This window comes from Apodemus sylvaticus, chromosome 21, assembly GCF_947179515.1.
Source record: "Apodemus sylvaticus chromosome 21, mApoSyl1.1, whole genome shotgun sequence".
In the NCBI taxonomy this organism is placed as follows: domain Eukaryota; kingdom Metazoa; phylum Chordata; class Mammalia; order Rodentia; family Muridae; genus Apodemus; species Apodemus sylvaticus.
Genome location: NC_067492.1, coordinates 45,067,683 through 45,088,112, shown reverse-complemented (window position 1 = coordinate 45,088,112; position 20,430 = coordinate 45,067,683). Strand labels below are relative to the sequence as shown.

General features: G+C 43.4%; 1 long non-coding RNA gene across 1 annotated transcript in view; it reads left to right on the top strand.

Moving 5' to 3' along the window:
* LOC127672161 (uncharacterized) overlaps positions 1 to 20,430 on the top strand; it is a 64,149-nt gene that overhangs the window by 12,020 nt on the left and 31,699 nt on the right. Inside the window, exons 3-4 of the long non-coding RNA XR_007974836.1 lie at positions 14,581 to 14,653; positions 18,014 to 18,120. This is a non-coding gene — a long non-coding RNA (uncharacterized LOC127672161). The remainder of the gene's footprint in view (positions 1 to 14,580; positions 14,654 to 18,013; positions 18,121 to 20,430) is intronic.

Below are 20,430 nucleotides of genomic sequence, written 5' to 3'. Positions count from 1 at the left end.
CTAGGCTTCTCTCCTTAAAACATTCTTTTACTTCTCAAAAGACAAAGATGGATGAATATTTGTGTAAGTTCTGTCTGTATCTGTGGGTACTGGCTGCTCCAGCAGAAGACCCATGTTTCGGTCCCAGCACCCATGTGACAGCCAACAATCACTTGTTAGATGATTCCAGGTGATCTGGTTTCCTCTGCCTCATCCTGACCTCCAGAGACAGCAGGTACACACGGTGCTCATCCACACACTCCAGCAAAACACATGCATTAAATAGATTAAAAACAAACATACTCATGAAAAAAACAGTCCTTCTGAGGCAGGACTTAGTGTAGCTGGATGTGGTGCCTCACGCCTTCACTCCCAGTGCTTGTGAGGCAGAGCAAGCCAATCTCTACGTTGGAGACCAGCTTGGTTTACAGAGTGCATTCTAAGAGAGCCAGAGCTGTATAAAATATATATAGCTTGTTACAAACAAACAAACAAGCACTTCGTCCCCTTTTGAACTTAGTGTCATGGTTTGAAAAGTGTCATGGAAGGGCTGTGCTCTGTCTGCACATCCCTGTCTCTGTCAAAGATGCTTTGAGAGAGCAAAGTGGCCCCAGAAGCTTCATGGAGAGAGAACATAGATTAAAAAAAGACAACTTGTCTGTGGGTTTTGTTCAGCTGGCGTCTTTTCCCCAGGAAATAGGCACATTTGAGAAAATGTGGTGGAGGAGGAGGAGGAAAAGGAGGAGCAGGGGAGAAAAGAAACGATGAAGGAAATGGGCCTTAAGCAAAGGACAGGTGAATAAGAGCCCCCTGCAGCCAGAGTGGGCTTGAAGCTTGGTCCTCATTGTGGTGGGGGATCTCTCAGCGATGGAACCTAGCAGGAGGGCTTTAGTCACTGGGGGGGGGGTGCCTTTGCAAGGGTGGGGTGACACCGCAGCCATTGTGGCTTCTTTTCAGTCAGAGGTCATTAGTTCTTTTCCCCCTCTTGCACACACTTGCTGTGACGGGACTGCTGTCAGGCCTGCCTTTGACACTGAGGAGCATGATCCAGGTAAACAGTTGTAAATAACATGCCATGGGCATTTCATTATTTCTGTGTGTACATAGAAAACTAGACTGTTATAGCTGCACACCGTGGGAAGGGTGCAGATATAAAAGCTCACATGGTGGTAGAGTACATGAATATTAACTTCTTAAAACAGCTGGTGTAAGTCTAAAGGCCTGCACAACTATCTGTTTCAGAATGACTTTTAGATATTTCATTGATTTTGGTCATACACCAAACACTGAATAAACTGTTGTGTTTTGCTGATGTGTGTCCTGCCTCTGGATATTCTGAAGGGGTAGTAAGGTCATTGATACACAGAGAAACCACTGTACTGGGGTTGGCTCTCCCATAAACACCTCCTCTTCCCTACCTACCGCCTTTGCTTCTGTGTCCCATGAAGGCCATAGGATCAGGAAGCTGAACATGGCCGACTGAACATGCTTTGTTACATGATCAAAGCTTTCCTAACATGGCTGATTTTGGCAGAATCAAACCCATGTACCCACTGTCCCCAAATCCTAAAGACTGTTGTCAGTGCCAGTGTGATTCACCATGCTGTACCGGGCAGATGTCTGCTCTGCCGGAGCAATTTTCCTAACAGCTGCATCCGATGAACCTCACTTGCTACATTTTCTTAGGATGAAGGCTTCATGTACCACCTTGCCTTCCAATCTCATCAGCCAAGGTTTTTATTTTACCAATGAAAATTGTTAGGTTTGGGGATTTAGCTCATTCGTAGAGAACAAGAGTTCTTGGTTGGGTCCTCAGCTTTGGGTGGTGTTGAAGGTTAGGGATAGGTGCTGGACAAGACAAAATGACAAAAAGACAGACAGGCAGACAGATGGAAAGCCCACCAACCTACTACCTAACAATCACCTACAGGGCACCTAATTGTAGAGTTAAGTCCTTACGATTCCTACAATGGGATGACTCCCGAAGGATGCCCCATCTGTTCCTCTGGTGAGATAGTTTTTCAGCATACTTAGTTCTGATTTTTAAGGATGTACTTAGTGTTGGGGTTTTGTCTAAGCTCCACCCCACACCTACCTGGCAATGGCCAGGTATGCCCCGCCCCAGAGATCTGGACCACTATAAGAGGGGCTACTTGCCCCTCCTCTCTCTCTTTGCTCTCTGCTCTCCCATACTCTCTCACCTCTCTGCCCCTGCGGCTCTTCCCCCCCCCCCCACCACGTGGTCATGGCCGGCCTCCACTCCCTCTCTCTCTCTACCTCTCTCTCTCTACCACTAACTCCCATCCCCTATTCTGAATAAACTCTATTCTATACCATGTCTGTGTGTGTGTGGTCCCTCAGGGGCAGAGGTGCCCAGGCAAGGGCCCGCCTGGACACCTTCCCCCACACTGCCTAGCCACACTCACCTAACCCCCTATATTCCCCCCTTTAAGCCCCTTCATCATCCTGCTGCCGAAAGTCTCCAATGGTGCTCAAAGTCCTTCACTTAGTAAATGTTCTTGATGAAGAAAGGAGAAAGGGAAATAGTTCGCAATTGAAACTTTATTTTTCTGATCATGGTTTTAAAGATACATTTAAAGATGACGGGCACATCAGGGATTCCGTTCCCTTGCTTGCAAACACCTTCATCACCAGTGAAGTTGGAGCTGCTGCCAACGTCTTCCTTTTAATTTCTGTAGATTGACAGGTCCTTTCCACAGTGGTGAGTAATATTTACAGTGATGCCCCTGGGGATAGACAAAGTCCTGTGATTCATCAACAGTGATGGTTTACTCAGTCCAGCTCTCCAGACACATATTTAATACCTTTTAGTTTTGGAAATTAGGCATCAGTTTGTGGTCTTTGTTTTTCCTTCTTTTTTCTTTCTTTTTGGTTCTTGCCACAGTGGCCCCAGTGAAATCTGTAAAACAAAATTTTACAGACTGAAGCAAGCAAATGTCTCCTGTGGGACTTTGTGGAACTCCTCTATTTAGAAGCCAAAAATCTCACTTGGCAATTTACTATAGTTCTGAAACTCTCCTTCTTCCTAGAGCCAGGACTAAGAAAAACTGAGCAAATTAAGATGTAAAAGAATCCATCTTGTAGCCAAAAAATTCTGCAATGCTTTGCTCCAATTGTTTATGTAATTCCATTTACCTCCCATATATACAGGATATATATGTAGTATGGCTCCAAATATGGTAGAAAAGGTTGTAATAGCAGGCAATAGAATTTTCCAGGAATCCTAAAATCACAGGTTCCTTTTGTTATTTGGCCCTCACACTGTGTCCTGGCTGAACAGGTGGGTGTTGGGCAAATTATAATTTACATTTGAGTTGGTGCAAAGCTCAAAGCTACCTCCCCCATCCCTGAGGCCAGGCTTTCTGTCTTTTGAGTTGTTAATTTGCAATTGAATTGGATACCTGGGGACATCTGCAGACAAGTTAATCCTGTTCAACCTTCAACTCTTGACCTTGTTAAGCAGACAATCTGTCTCCACCCAGGCTCGCCGGGATACAAAGATCCTATGTCTGTTAAAGATACATGCAGACCCCACCTAGGGAATCTTTAGCCAAACAATATTCTTAACTTATCTAGGTGTGATTTGCCTCAAAGGAAGCTTGTGAGGAACTGCTTTTGTTTTGCAGACCTGACCTAGGGAGTCTTTGACCAAAACAATCTTCTTAGCTTATCCAGGTGTGATTCAGGATACAGTTCATACTTAATAGTCAGGAAGACTCATTTTAGACTCGGGGAGTTTGACACAGGGACTCACCAGTTACTTCACCGGGCTGGGACTAGGGGCTGCAGCTGGAGCTAATCGCCAGGCGCCTAGGGCGGCCCGGGCATGGCTGGCACAGAGAAGAATGCAGCAGGTGGACTAGGCAGAGGTGCTCTTGGATGACAGTGCAGGCCAGGCGGCTCTCCAAGCTCTGCAAAGCTGCCATCCTCACTGGGAAGCTAGACGCAGGATCCATCCTTCCCTAGCTCCTGGGCTAGCCTGATAGCGGGGCCACAATGAAGAATTAGTTTAACCACATGCACCCTGGATGATGGGTAAACACCCTGTACTACCCAAGAAAACTGAAGCTTTGACAGATGAATATGATGCTTAATCTGAGATGTCAACTTGACTGGACTAGGAGATACCCAGAAAAATACATTCAGATTCAAACCGCCTCTGTGGTTGTGTCTGTTTGTCACTCGCTGGCATCTGTTCCTCTCCTGATACCCAGAATCCCCCTTGGATCTGATAGTTCCCAGCTGGGACCATCAGTAGCAGGTTCTGTTTGCTAAAATGCTTCCCATCCCCCTTATTTTAGTTAAGAAATTGTAGAAAGCTGCAAAGGGACCTGTTTGCCTCTGTTGGTGGGTTTATAGACCCATGCCTGGAACCAAGAGCATGTGGGAAGCCCCTAGGGGGACGCCAGCTTCATCCAACCACAGAAGGAAACAGCACATTTTTGGGTGATGAATAATTAAAATGTGTTCTGGAAAATAATTTTTTCACCCACATGTTCTGCATTATAAACTAGGGCCTGAGCCATCGCCTGATGTGTTGTTGGTGTGTACTTGCACACAGACAACACATCTTAGCCTAAAGCAATATCCTCAAGGATTGCTTTAGGCTGAGATGGCTCAGTGGGTAAAGTGCTTGCTGTATGACCCTGGGGACCTGAGTTTGAATCCCAGCCAGTTGGCAGACTATTCCATAATATCAGTGCTTGAGTAAGGGAGGAGAAGAGGACTCTTGGGCTCAGCTGGCCTGTGAGTGCAACACTAACAATCAGAGGCATGGGTCAGGCAAGGTGAGGACACACACACACACACACACACACACACACACACTGTATACTTCATTTATATGTGCACTCAAAAAAAGTTAAAGAAAAGATTTTATTTAGTTAACACTTGGTTTTTCCAGGGTGGACCTTGCTTACATGATATATTCTCAGAGAAAAACTCTGTATGTTAGAAACCCAGTGTAACAGCTTCACACACAGCACACCCAGAACTCACAGTCTGTGTGTGTGTGTGTGTGTGTACTGTGGTTTAGAAGCTAGGTAGCTAGAAGTTAAGACAGATGTACACAGCTGTGTGTTCCAGTCCACCTCAACATCTTTCTGATGCTCCCTGCCCCTGCTGTGTTACAGACATGGAGACAGACCTTTATGTAGGTGCTAGGGGATTCAAACTCACAGCTTTATATTTGTGTGACAGACAATTCACTGAGCCATTTCTTTAGCCCACTAGAAATTTTAATGAAATGATTTATATTTCAGAGTAACCTATATGCTGTGAAACAGCTGTTCTAGACTTTATTTGTCAACTTTAGGGCTGACAAGATGAGAACTGCAGTTAGGTCTGTTGTGTGTATTATGGGACTAGTGTAAAATGAGAACAGAATCCCACATTAGAAACAATGAAGACTTCCAAGATGGTGGGCATTTAAACTCAGTGTGGTGGTTCTTGCTTGTCATCCCGGAGGGAGGCAGAGGCAGGAGGATCAGGAGGAGTTCAAGGTTATGTAGTGATTTTGAGACCAGCCTGAGCTACATGTAATGCTCTCTCCGGCCTCTCCTCCCATTATAGAATAGCACTTTAAGCCTATCACGAGACCCTGTATGACAGGCCAGCCCTATGTGACTGTACAGCCTCCAGCCTAGGAAGCCATCTCCAGTTAACCCAGGTTCTGGAGTGCCAGGAACCCATCAGTCTCCTGGGGCTCTGCTCAGCCCGTCCTCACATCCCTTACTTTTATCATGTACCTGTGACGAAGAGGGAGTCCAGCAGGACTGAGTCATGTCAAGGCATGGGATGATGGTGAGCAAAGCCTGAAGAGAGGAGAGAGGCTTACTCAGAATGCCATGTTCATTAATACGCTGACAAGGGAAGAGCTTGCACAGTTGGTTGACAACAACACCTGTTCTTTATTGTGAGTAAATAGGCAAGAGCTTTCTGGAAAGGGAAACATTTTTTCCTATATGTTTTGGAATCCAGAGCTATGCATTCATCAGGAATTGCCCCAAATCCACACTCTTGAGTGTGTCCCTATTCTAGCTACCTTTATAAATATCCCTCAGTTTTATTCTGGTCTCTGAGGCTTCTTGGGTGTCGCTCATTTGAAGCTGTCCCTTCTGCCTCATTCTGTGTGTGCATGTGTAGGAAGCCATTAGAGACCCTCACTTTGGCTGACAGGGCTAAGGCCCTGAGAAAAGCAAACAAGAGCCTCTCCAATGGGTATTTGTTTAGCCATTGTCTCGAGATTACTGCAGAATGATCCTGCCTGCGTCAACATCGCCGACTCCGGGTATCTTCATCAGATGACCTTCTCATCTCCTGTCGTAAATGCCAGGAATATCTCTGCCCCTCTTTGTCCTTACCTTGGGGTACTCCCCTCCTGAAAACCTTAAAACCTGGGTACCCCAGGACAATAAACGAGGCTTTGACAAAACCCAGATTGACTCTGTCTTTCTTGGCGCTTGGCCTCCGTCTCCCTCCCCACCCCTTTTGACCCGCAGGTAGCACCCCTTCGGAACCCTGGAATAACTGACCCGCGGGACGGGTTACAGTGGCGCCCGAACCAGGGACCCGAAGTACGGTCAACTACCGGACGACGGAGGAGAAATCCCGGGTAAAGGAATGAAGGACCCCACAGACCGCATCGCTCGTGCGTCGCTGGAGGGGCAGGTGAGTGGCCAAACATTGTCGTCCGATTGTCATTGGGGAAAAAAAAAAAAAAAAGAGGCTAAAGAGGCTTGATTCAAAGGAGAAATCAAGCAATCGTTCAGGGAGAGAGGAGTAAGAGTTAAGAAAAAAGATTTAATTAAGTTCTTTTGTTTTGTCATGAGAAATGTCCTTGGTTAATTTTAAGTGGACCTGACATTCACCCGTTAACTTGAGATAAGGTTGGTAAAGAAATTAATAAGATTTTAAAAACAGGTACAGGTGAATCAATGTTTGATACATTCTTTAGTTACTGGGGGCTCATTCAGAGTGCGAACGAGGACCCTGCTGAATATTGCCTCCGCCCTTTGTCTTGGGCAGCTTCTGTGACTTTGCTTTCCCATAAAAAGAACTCTCCAAAACCTTCCTTGGTCGTTATAGACAGGTCTGAGTCCCCGCCATCCGCTCCTGTAACTTCTCTTATCCTCCGCTCCTGAGGGACCCATCCCTTGCTGATATGTCATTAAGTTTAGAGAACCCCTGGGGAAAAAGCCAACTTGGAGGAGAAAAGCCGCAGAGAGCAAGCAGTCCTCTTAAAGGAGCTACGAAGGACAAATGGTCATTCTAACTTCAAGATTTATTTCAAAGTCAAATGCCTAGAAAAAGCCAGAGCCAAAACAAGCCCCTCCACGTGGCCCACCACCCTATACCCGGCGATAGGCATGCAGCGTGGCTCCTCTCAGCCAAGTCCCTCAGACCTTAACTGGGTCCAGGCAATCACCAGAGATCGTCCTACACTCAGCCTTAAAATAAATGGTAAAAGCTTTGAGGGCATCTTAGACTCAGGTGCCGATTCTACTGTGATCTCGCAATGTGCTTGGCCCCTGCTTGGCTTTTGCAAGCCTCTCTGACCCTTCTGCAGGGGATTGGACAATCAAAAAAATACTCTCCAAGAGCTCAAAGTTGCTGACTTGGGAGGACAGAGGGAAATACTGGCTCTACTCAGCCCTCCGTGGTTTCTGGTCTGCCTGTTAACCTCTGGGGAAGAGACATTCTCTCTCAAATGAAAGTCCTTATGTATAGTCCCAATGAGGTTATTGCTCAACAAATGCTCTCCCAGGGCTATCTCCCTGGACAGGGACTAGGCAAAAATGGACAGGGGAGACCCATGCAGGTAGAAGTCAGAGACTGCTGCTGAGGCGGCGGAAGAAAAACTGCTCATGGGCAGCATGTAAGACCTGGGCTCTCCTCCCACCCCTCTCCACAGGTGTGTGTGTTCGACTAGGCATCCTCCTTCCCCCTTGTTAAATCTTAAACAAGAGAAAAAGCAGGTTACAGAAAAGCAGTTTTTCCATGTGTAGGACACGGTATCAAAAAAAAAAAAAAAAAAAAGAAAGAAAGAAAGAAAGAAAGAAAGAAAGAAAGAAAGAAAGAAAGAAAAAGAAAGAAATAGTTAGAAGCTATTTCAAAACTTTCCTGGAAAGGAGAAGAAAATGGGAGACGTCCTGTTTTCTCTCTGAAACCTACTGGAGATCTCCTTAGTTCAGGTTAAGATATTTGGATCTTTTGGGACATGAAGTTCCCTCGCTGTCTATTGTACGTCTTTGGTGCACCAAAACTTGTCTATATGTGTGTCAATTCATGTTGTCCATTGTTTTGTTTGGCTGAATGATTGGTTGTTTTTTATGTTTTATGTAAAAAAAAAAAAAATGGTAAAAAGGCGTTATCTTGCTGGCAGTCCTGCCAATTGTGGTTTACACAGAGGAGGCTAATTTGAGGTGCCTCACATTCTAAGGTAGGAGTCAAAGACAGCTGGAAAAAAAAAAAAAAGAAAAAAAGAAAAACTGCTTCTTAAAGAGCAAGCAGCCGGACAAGTGGAAATGGTTAATTCTCCTAGAAAAATTTCTATCATGATGATGATTGGGTTCAAAGTGCTTTATTCCTCTGAAGTTACAGCTAGAAAAAAATATATATTTGGTTTAAATTTATGAGATTTGTATGATCGCTTCATTTTTATTTCTAATTAGTCTTAAAGGTATAAATGTTTTACATATCTTGACTATAGAGTTATAAATTAATTGGTTATGATTTAAAAGGTATAATGTTACAAAAAAAAAAAAAAAAAGGTTAGTTTAAAACTGGTGATTCAGTGTCGGAGCCATCTTAACTAGCTACATGTGGCATGACGCAACCCAGGAAATACAGGCGTTTAAGATGCTTCTAAATTGACATGGTGTTTTGTGTAAATCTTGGCCTGGAGATTGGACTTATAAGAAATATGATTTAAAATAATGTCTCTTCAATAAGTTACAAAGTCATACATTCAAACACAAGATGATGGACAAACTTTACAATATAAAAATATATTTGCCATTAATTTTAAGGAGAAAAGATTGTTTAAAACTGGGTTTTGCTTTCAACAAATTGTAGCTATGCTTTGATATTACAGGTTCCTTTTGTTATTTGACTTCTATACAATAGGGTCTGATTACAGGTTACTCTTTACAGGACTGGTGGGTGTAGGTCTGGCCTTAGAGATAACAAACTCAGATCAGGAGATTTACATTTGAGTTAATACAAAGCTCAGAGCTGCCTCAAAGCCGCTCAAAGCTGCAGAGGCTTGAGAGATGCAGTTTTGTCTTGCAGGCCTCACTTAGAGAGTTTCTGGCCAAAAGAACATTTTTAACTGATTCATACAGATATGGTTCAAAATAAAGTTCACACTTAGATCTGTAAAAGATAATAAGGCTATGTAGAAATTATAAAGGCATTAAAATTTGGCCTGTCTACTCCATAGAAAATTATTATAGGTATAGAGGGTAGTTTTTTGCTTTACATTCTGATAATTATAAAAACATTCACTTCTAACTTTAAAGGAGCATAAGCTAACTTTAAAAAACCAATAAAATAATTTCGTTAGAAAGTTATTCCTCAAGAAATGGCTTGCTCTTAACAATGGGCTTTTAAAATTTTTAAGAAAATGATTTTCAAAAGGTGTTAAGATAAATATTTTGCCTAAGAGACTGCTTTAAGTTTGTCATTTAAGTTTCTGATATTCTCAAGATAGATACAAAATAAATATTGAGAGACATAACTTAGAGAAAGCTACCATAAGTATTTGTCAACAGTTTATGATATATGCTCACTTCCATTCCTTAACAAAGAGAACATTAATATAAAATCTCTCCAAATAAGGTTTTGACATCCTCCAATAAAGATTTGATATAATAATAAAATGTTACAAAATAAAATCATAAAAATATTTTTAAAAAGAATGTTTTAAGAGCATGATAAAATGTTTGTTCCTTATTTTAAACAACAATCAAATTGATTATTATTAATTGTTAATCTATTACATGACAAGCCTTTTTGACAAAATTAATAATTGTTATCTAAAGATAAATTGTTAAAAATTTTCCTCTATACATGTTTTTATATTGTTATAGATTTATACATGCATCCTATAAAAATGCATCTACTATGGGAGTAAAGCTCATATAATTAGATCACATATTTATTCTTTTGAGTGTCCCCTTGCTTCAGCACAGATAATTGAACTGGGTGCTGTAGCTGTTCTTTTAAAATGTTAAAAATCAAACTTTTGATTTTTATATTAATAATATACATATATAGCTCATGGCTTGCAATTGCTTAAAGTTGTTTCTTTTTAATGATACTAATTCTTAAATTTTACAATTATTTATACAAATACAATTCAAAAAATTAATCAAAAATATACATACGACTATTGACAGCTTTTCAGGCTTTCTAGTTATAACTGTTTTAACATAAGAAACAAAAATAAAATTAGTCATTACATATGTTATTTTTTATACTAAATGTTCCAAATCAGATTAAGACAAATATTATAACTGATTATTATAACCAGTCATTTAAGATGTCTTATTAACAATTTGATATTAGTCATATTACTGAGATTCCTCATAATTCGCAAAGACAAGATATTATAGAACAAGCCCATAGAACTTTGCAATATTTTTATAATAAAAATAACTTTGCAATATTTTTATAATAAAAGAGGGGAGAATAACATCTCTATATACCATAAAAAATTTTAAATTTTAATGCCAGGGAACTCTAAGTGTAGAGAAGAGGTATGTTTGTGTTTTTTCTACAGGATGCTGAAGGAACATGCTAGCTGCCAGAGTATGCTGATGCTGAGATTTCACCCTGGCTTTCCACCTTGCTCTCCAGCCTTTTGGGGCCCCTCCTGGGTCTTTTGTTTCTTTTGTCATTTGTCCCCTGGTCCTTTAACAGATTAACCAGTTTTGTTAAATCACAGATTGATTCTGCCTTGACAGACATGGAGGTAGCAACCATCGGCCTTAAGTTCTCTACCCTTGCTGCAGGCACAGAGCTTTCTTGGTTCCATAAGCGGTAGAAACGTCAATGCCAGGGAGGGTGACCTCCAGCTCCTAATAGTGGCTGAGGGCCATAAGCTGTGGAGTAGCCAATGACGGGAAATATTGTGGTGCCACGAGCCAGATGCACACCGGCTCTTGGCTGCAGGGTGACTCCATGACGGGATTATTGTGAGTCCGCTACCTGGATGCCCGTCACACCCACCAAGGGCCTGATTAAGCCATTGGAGTGGGATGTGATGCCAGGAGTGGATGCAACTTACATAGCCTAAGACAGAGGCCCTGCCCTACTAGGATCTAAAAAGGCCTAGTTACTGCGGTGCTGGACGTGGGGGCAAAACCACATAGCCTAAGACAGGCTCTCCACCGACCCTCTTTCCATAGCCACCCCTCAACTTAAGAAAGAAAAAAGGAGGAGTTGTAGGAAGCCATTAGAGACCCTCACTTTGGCTGACAGGGCTAAGGCCCTGAGAAAAGCAAACAAGAGCCTCTCCAATGGGTATTTGTTTAGCCATTGTCTCGAGATTACTGCAGAATGATCCTGCCTGCGTCAACATCGCCGACTCCGGGTATCTTCATCAGATGACCTTCTCATCTCCTGTCGTAAATGCCAGGAATATCTCTGCCCCTCTTTGTCCTTACCTTGGGGTACTCCCCTCCTGAAAACCTTAAAACCTGGGTACCCCAGGACAATAAACGAGGCTTTGACAAAACCCAGATTGACTCTGTCTTTCTTGGCGCTTGGCCTCCGTCTCCCTCCCCACCCCTTTTGACCCGCAGGTAGCACCCCTTCGGAACCCTGGAATAACTGACCCGCGGGACGGGTTACATGCATGTGTCTGTGTCCAAGTGTGTGTGTGTCTATCTGTGTTTGTGTGTGTGTGTGCATGTGTGCATACATGTGTGCATGTGCATGTATGTGTGCGTGTGCATGTGTGTGTGCATGAGTGTGTGTGCATTTGTGTGTGCATGTGTGCATGCATGTGTGCATGTGTGTGTCTGTGTGCACTCATGTGCCTTGCCTCTGCTTTCAGCCACTTTCCCCAAATAAGTCACGGGCTGTCAGCTCTCCCTCAGAAGTCATTTACTCATTTTTTTGGCTTTTCATCTTATTCCCTTGTGATTTTTTAAATAAGGGCAGATACTGACTATATAAAGCCACATATTTCTGAAAGAAAACCCTGGTTATGTTTTACTTTTTAATATGATATTGTCAACCACACTGAAATAATACAACTGAATTTTAAAGTTAGATGTCTTTTTGTTATAACATTATAGTTAATTTTGTCAATTGTTTAGAATTTTATTACAGTAAAATAATTAAAGTTAAAATGACTTTTATACTCAAAAGGCGAGGTAATTTTATTTAAAAAGGAAAACAAGCTATTTCCAGCCTCATCTAGTTATGTCTTTTATGTTGTAAAAATGGCTGGACTTTCCCTGAGGGATTTGCTTTTTACCCATTTTTCTGTTTTCTGGAGTAATAAATAGAAAGTAAGAAAGTAACAAGATGGCTTTTAGAAAGTAGTGGTTTCCCCAGAGGAAAGGAAATTGTATCAAAATTAAAGGATATTTTAGAAAGCTAACTTTGCACTTTTGTGATGCCATCCTAGAAAGCTGGCTGGAGGAGGGTGGGACGAGGTGGGCAAGGAGGGTGGACAGAGGGAGCCATAGGGATTTCAGGATCATCAGGAAGTTGAGAAGTAGTTAAGAGTGTGGGTACGTCGTTCTCCTTTGGTAGGCAATAATGAAGAGTTTTGACTAGTTAAACCATAGAAGAATAAAATTGACTCATTTCCCTGTGCTCGCTGTTGTGGTGAATGATTCACCCACGGTGAACAGACAGCTGTCATGACCTCTGTGACACTGAGGTGCAAGGAAAGGTGCTCTCCTCCCAGATCCTTCTGGGAACTGCTTGTTCACCAGGTCCTGCTCTGCTTAATTTCAGATTGCATGCTGGGCTAGAAAATAGGTCCCCCCCCCCCTGGTATATCTGGGATCAATAAGCAAGGATTTGGGGAGCATCCTGGTAAGGCTGCCTGTCCCCTCTAAAAACTTGTAGGAAACAAGTTCTTAATGGTAAGGACTGGGATTCCAGCACTTCTGGCAAACCTTGCCTCTCATTCTAGGAGTCTGATGGGTCCAGAGATCCCCGTTCTGTGCTTTGTGGCATTTCGGGAGTATTAAGGCCTGATCAGCTACTCTCCTGGATCTGCCAGCCCACTCTTTTTCCTCCTCCTCCATATGTATAGAACTCTTGAGAATATGAGGTTTTAGTGAGGTCTGTCTGTCTGTCTGTGTGCCTGTCTGTCTGTCTGTCTTGGGAACAGTACTGGTTTTGTTTGTTGTTTTTGTAAGGTGAAATCCTCCTCACGCTGTTCCCCTCTGCCTCCTTTTGCTCTGAGTGATGTTATTGGCTGGGATAGGAAAACCTTACTGAATTATGCAAGTCGACACTTGGAATCACTGTGTGGGACCGTGGGGTTGGGACTGGGGTCTGGAGGTGACATGCAGCAGAGTATGGAGTATGTGAGAGCCTGCTTGTTCTTAAGAATGTGTCGAGTGGATCTGAAAATGCATTGGTGGTAATAGGACTTTAGTTCTCAGTAGGAGTGGGTGAACCTGGGGAAACGGATGGGCTACAAAGAAACCTCAGGAACCGGACTAGAAGTCAATTTAGTGGTATGCAGTCACAGGTTTTTACAGTAGAGCAATAGCGGCTCCATTGTGTATGTGTATGCTAAACAGTGAGAGAGAGAGAGAGAGAGAGAGAGAGAGAGAGAGAGAGAGAGAGAGAGAGAGTGATAAAGTGTGTATGTGAGTGCCTGTGTGTGTGTGTGTGTGTGTGCGCCTGTGTGTGTGTGCATGCATGTGTGGGATAAAATGTGTATGTGAGTGCCTGTGTGTGTGTGTGTGCATGTGTGTGTGTGTATGTGTGCGCGTGTGTGTATTGACTGAACCTGGTTATGGAGTAAGATGCTTCCTTCCATCAAAACAGTACATTCTGGATCAGCGATGGGAGAGACTGAACCTGGTTATGGAGTAAGCTGCTTCCTTCCATCAAAACAATACATTCTGGATCAGCGATGGGGAGAGTCTGAGAGGATGAGTCTGAGAGGATGAGAAACTGCTCAGAGAATTAGAGGCTGTGCCATGAGGCCTGCTGGCTGGCTGCACACCGGTAGCCATTTAGGGCAGTGACACTAATCAACAGGAGATCATGCGCGAAGCCCATTGGACTAGATCTGCTCTACACATTTGTGGAGGAAGTGAGGGTTGGGAATAATCTCACTAAATGATGAATAATGCCAATGTGAAATCAATGGAAGCAGACATGATCGTGGGAGCTGCCGCAGATGGGGACAGGAAGGGGAACCAGACCTTTCTATAGTCTTGTGTGTGTGTGTGTGTGTATGTGTGTATAATATGTATCAATGTATCAATGAATGAATGGATTTATTTGTTTTTTATTTATTTATTTATTTATTTATTTATTTATTTATTTATTTATTTATTTATAAATATAAATGAGTAACCATGTATCTTTGTGTAGCCCTGCTGTCCTGGAACTTTCGCTGTAGACCCACTGGCCTCAAATTAAGAGATCTGAACTGCTGGGATTAAAGGTATGCACCACCTACCCTAGTCCAGTGTTTTCCTAAAGGGCATAAAATTTTTTTTTGTTTTTTTTTCTGTTTAAATAAACCTCTGGAAATAGTTTAATTTTTTAGAGTCTGTGCTTCTCAGTCTCCCATCCCCTGGGAGGAAGGTCCCAGTTCTCCAGCCTTTCTAGTTTCTTCTGCCCTTAGGAACATGACAGCCCTTTCATTGTAGGTAGGAGGGAGGGGAAATTGTAGTAACAATGTTCTGTCTGAGCCCCTCTACAGTTTCACATTAACAGCTTTTTGGTATCCATGCAATTGTTTTTGAGCCTGGCTGAAAGAGCTGTCCCTGCCCTGGGTGGTGGTGACTCTTGAGGATGCCTGTGGCTGCTCTGCTCTAGTCGCAAGACGTGTTCAGGGCATCCACTCAGCAGACACTGGCAGCTGTGTCTTCCGAGTTTCCAGACTGTCATTAACTGCTTTAGCTGCATGGATATTATTTGTCTGTGAGAGCTTCCTCCTTGCCTCTCTCAGGGAAGAAATGTCATCTTCTAGTGTACTTAGCGCAGTCAGAGAAAAAAATGGTTACTGACTTTGTTTTTGTTAGCTTGGAAAGAATAATTATTTTCGGATTTTTAGTGTTCAGATTGCTGTTGTAGTACTAGCTTGGGTCAGGTGGATTGTTGTGAACACCTTTTATTTTTCCCCAGTAGAAGGATTTTTAATGGCTTATTTACTCTTTACATCTAAGGTTAACAAAATCAGGAAACATGATACAGCAAGACCTCTCTGGTGTCATCAGCTCATCGTCTCTATTGACTGTTTTACATTTTGTTATCTTTGAATATGAATCTCAATAGGGAGATACACTGGAAAGAACAATCATTTTTTTCAGTTCTGCAGATTTAGTTCTAGTTATACAGAAACATCAAAATGTACACACACACACACACACACCAAAAAAAAAAAAAAGAAAACTCATAGGAGAACTTGAAATCTGCATTTTTTTTTCATTTTCAGACACAGAATCGATTTGAGGGAACCAGGTTAGAAATGGAGGAACTCACGAATAAAATCAGACAAAATCCCAGGACCAGAAGCTGGATATGAAGCTTCTGGGTGCTTGGGACCCAAATGCAGGTTCTCAGCAAGAGCAGAAAGTGCTCTGAACTGCTGAGCCATCTCTCCAGCTCCTGAAGGCACACTGTGCACACATTCCTGCTTTGGCAGCAGCATGGGGCTCCCCAGCTGGTTGACTGTGCTGCTGAATGCTCTCTGATGATGTGCTCCAGGAGTTTGCTTCTTTTGTTTCTAAGGAAACCAAGGTTAAAGGTAACAACAGCCAGGAGGGACTGTGTTACCAGCAACACAGTCCTCCCTTCCCTTCCCAACACCTTTCCTCTTCCCATTCCTTATCTGTTCTGGCCACTGCTGTGTCTCTGTTATTAAGAAATGTGCCAGAGAGGTGGCTCAGCAGTTAAGAGCACTTCCTGCTCTTCCAGAAGGCCAGAGTTGAGTGCCTAGCCGCCATGCCTTGTAGCTCACAAGGGGGATCTAATGCCTCTGGCTCCTGTGAGCATCTTCACTCACATATGCATACCTGTACACATAACTAACAATAAAAACCTTAAAAGATATTAGGAATACCATGGATGGATATAGAAACTAGTGCTACATAGCAGTATTTTACTTAAAGAGTCTTTAGTGTTGTGTTGCTTGTCTTTGTGTAGCTTATAACAAAGTACTTGAGACCTGATACTTTATAAAGAAGTGATTTATTTGGCTCATCCTTTTGGTGGTTGGGAAGTGACCCCTGGGCTCTACCACATTGTGACAAAGAAGCAGGAAGGTGAATGGCTCCATGTGTGAGGTGCTTCACTGTAAACAGCCCACTGTGGCCTGGGGCAGTGGCTCAGCTGGTGAAGTGCCTACACTTCAAGCCTCAGGATCCACAGCCTCCATCAAAAAACCAAGGTGTCTCCACGAGTGTCTCATGATAATGCTGTGCCATTGTGGGCAAGAGGGCATCCTTGGGCCTCACTGGGCCAACCAATCTAGGCAGCTGGCGAGCTCTGAGTTTAACAAAGAGACCTTGTCTTCAAAAGATAAGGTGGAACACTCAGGAGGTAGAGGCAAGTGGATCTCTGTGAGTTTGAGGTCAGCCTGGTCTACAAGTGCATTCCAGGACAGCCAGGGCTACACAGGGAAACCCTGCCTTGAAAAACAGGACCCTCCCACCCCCCCAAAAAAAGGTAAGGTAGAGAGTAATCATGGGTAGTGGAGGATACCCACTGTTAGCCTGGAGTCATGCATCTATGAACATGTGCAAGTGCACCCCACACACGCATACACATGTGTGCACACACTATTCTCATGGGAACTGACCCACTGAGAACTCTGCAAATTCCTTGTTGGACTGGTGTCCCACCACCCAGTCAGGCTCAGTGTGGTAGAGTTAGGGTGGTAGTTCAGCTTGAGACTCTTTGGGGTATAGACTAGTCATTGCACCATTGCTTCGCTCAGATGCAGCACAGAGGGCTTCCTAGTTGGAAAATTAAAGAAGCCAAAACTCCTTCAAAGTTCTGAGTTGAATTCCCCTGTTTCCCTCCTTCTGACCCTTAGCTTTGCTCAGGGCTACACACTTTCCTTCCATTGTTTGTCTATGGCCAATTTGTCTGGCTTCCACGTTGACCAGCTGGGAAGTAGAGGATTGTGGGAGAAGTAGTGCTGTCTGTGTTGAACCAAAGCTAAGTAGCCAGTGGGATGGTGTGCTTCTGTCCTTCAATCCAGAATGCCTGAGGTGCTCTCGGGCATTCTAGCACATACAAAGTATGTCCTTTATTCTGATTATTACTATATAGTAATAATGTGGATGTGGATGAGCACCTGGGATGGAGCATGTGGGGTCAGGGGACAACTGTCAGGAGCTGGTTCTCTCTTTCCACTGTAGGATCTGGGGATTGAGCTCAGGTCACCAGGTTTCAGTGATAAGTACTTGACACGTTGAATCACCTTGTTGTCCTAACTCATCACTGTCATCTGTAGAAAAGTCTCACAGTGCTCTAAAGGTGTCCTATGCACCAGTCCCCTTCTGCTAGTCCCTGCAGTGTGTGTGTGTGTGTGTGTGTGTGTGTGTGTGTGAAGCAGGGTTTCTCTCAGTATCCCTGGATGTTCAATTCCCTGTGTAGACCAGGCTGGCCTCAGACTCATAGAGACCTATCTGTTTCTGCCTCCTGTGTGCTGGCACCAAGGGTGTGTGTCACCATGCTGGGCTGAGCCCCTGCATGTTTATGCTTTCCCCAGTGAGCTGTGTGGTAATGTGCTCTCACTGTGCATGTCTGCCTCCTCAGGAGGAAAACCACAATGATCTGTGCTTTGTTGAAGGGCCTGCTCCATTTGGGTCCAGTTGGGTCAAACACTACCACATGTACAGGAAAACAGCCAAGAAATTCAACATGATTCCATTTGAACACAGATCTGGTGGGAACCTGGTAAGTATTTGATAGTACGTTTTATTTTATATGAGAGATACTTGCTGGGTTTGTCGTTTAGTAGTTTCATATTGACTATTGAGACATTTGGTTTTAGAATTAGCATCCTTGTTTTGTTTCTAAATCATACTCTTAGGTCTTTACAGTTAGATTCTTAAGCAGAGAGGAGTAGAATTTGTTACTGTTTTAGAAGACAAAGAGTTCCTGCACTAGGCCTTGTGACTTGTTGGTCATCTATGTTTACCTAGAGGATCTGGCTTTTTTGCTTGCCATGTAGTCACAGTCTGGAACCCTGCAAGGTGGAGCGGCCTCCACATGAATCCCTTTTCACCCAGTTAGGCACGCAGAGTTTTCATGAGGTTCTTCCCCATGAGCTGGCTGCTTTTCCCCAGGAGATGACTAGCAGAGCCACGCATGGCAGAGGACCATGGGAGCTGGCCGTGTTCCTATTTGTCCCCTCTCCCCCTCTCACTCTCTCCTCCCTCAGTAGAATCTCCCGTAACCCAGTCTGTCCCTTAGGTCCCATTTTCTTCTTCCTAAGTGTGTGCTTGAGTTCAGGCAGTGCTGCTGTGCTAAGCTGTAAGCATGTTCTTAACTCGCTAGCCCCACTCCCTCCTTCCTTGCTTTGGTTATCAGTGGGACTCTGGCCCTTCCTGACATTAGTCAGGGGTCTCTAGAGCACAGAAGTTATACAATGAATAAAGGAATGAATCTGTCATATGTCTGTCTGTCTAAAGGGGATTTATGTTTGTTTTCCTACCTCAAAGGTCTAGACCAGAAGTGGATTCATCTCCCCCCCCCCCAAAAAAAATTCACTCAAAAATGTGCCCTCCATTTCTGGATCATAGTTCATTCTAGATGTAGTCAAGTTGACAGCCAAGAATAGCCATCAGAGTTTTTCTATGCTGTCTGTCTGTCTGTCTGTCTGTCTGTCTGCCTGTCTCTGTCTCTGGCCAGAGAGGGCATTGGTTCTTCTGGAGCTGGAGTTATAGATAGTTGTTATCTTCCCCATGGATACTGGGAATCAAACCTGGGTCCTCTGAAATAGTAGCAAGTACTATCAACAATGAGTCATTCTACAGCCCCTATTTATTTTTTTAATTTAATTTAATTTTTTTATTTACATTGCAAATGATTTCCCCTTTTCTGGGTCCCCACTCCCCGCAAGTCCCATAAGCCCTCTTCCGTCCCCCTATTCTTCCATCCACCCCTTCCCACTTCCCTGTTCTGGAATTCCCCTATACTCTTGCACTGAGTCTTTCCAGAACCAGGGACCACTCCTCCATTCTTTTTGGACATCATTTAATTTGTGGGTTATGTCCTGGGTATTCAAAGTTTCGAGGCTAATATCCACTTATCAGTGAGTACATACCATGATTGATCTTTTGAGACTGGGTTACCTCACTTAGTATGATATTCTCCAGCTCCATCCATTTGTCTAAAAATTTCATGAATTCATTGTTTCTAATGGCTAAATAGTACTCCATTGTGTAAATATACCACATTTTTTGTATCCATTCCTCCGTTGAAGGACATCTAGGTTCTTTCCAGCTTCTAGCTACTACAAATATGGCTGCTATGAACATAGTGGAGCATGTGTCCTTATTGCATTCTGAAGAATCCTCTGGATATATGCCCAGTAGTGGTATAACAGGGTCCTCAGGAATGACATACCCATTTTTCTGAGGAACCGCCAGACTGATTTCCAGAGTGGTTGCACCATCTTGCAATCCCACCAGCAGTGGAGGAGTGTTCCTCTTTCTCCACATCCTCGCCAACACCTGCTGTCTCCTGAGTTTTTGACCTTAGCCATTCTGACTGGTGTGAGGTGAAATCTCAGGGTTGTTTTGATTTGCATTTCCCTAATGATTAATGATGTTGAACATTTCTTAAGGTGTTTCTCAGCTCTCCGAAGTTCTTCATGTGAAAATTCTTTGTTTAGCTCCGCACCCCAATCTTTAATGGGGTTATTTGGATCTCTGGGTTCTACTTTCTTGAGTTCTTTGTATATATTAGATATTAGCCCTCTGTCGGATTTAGGGTTGGTGAAGATTCTTTCCCAGTCTGTTGGTTGACGTTTTGTCCTTTTCACGGTATCCTTTGCCTTACAGAAACTTTGTAGTTTTATGAGGTCCCAGGACCTCCACATAAAACCTGACACACTGAAACTAATTGAAAAAAAGCTGGGGAAGATCCTGGAGGACATGGGCACAGGGGAAAATCCCCTATTTACTTTTATGGTATGCTTTCTGTGTGTTTGAATGTTATGTCTGTGCACCATATACATGCTGTGCTTAACAAGGCCAGAAG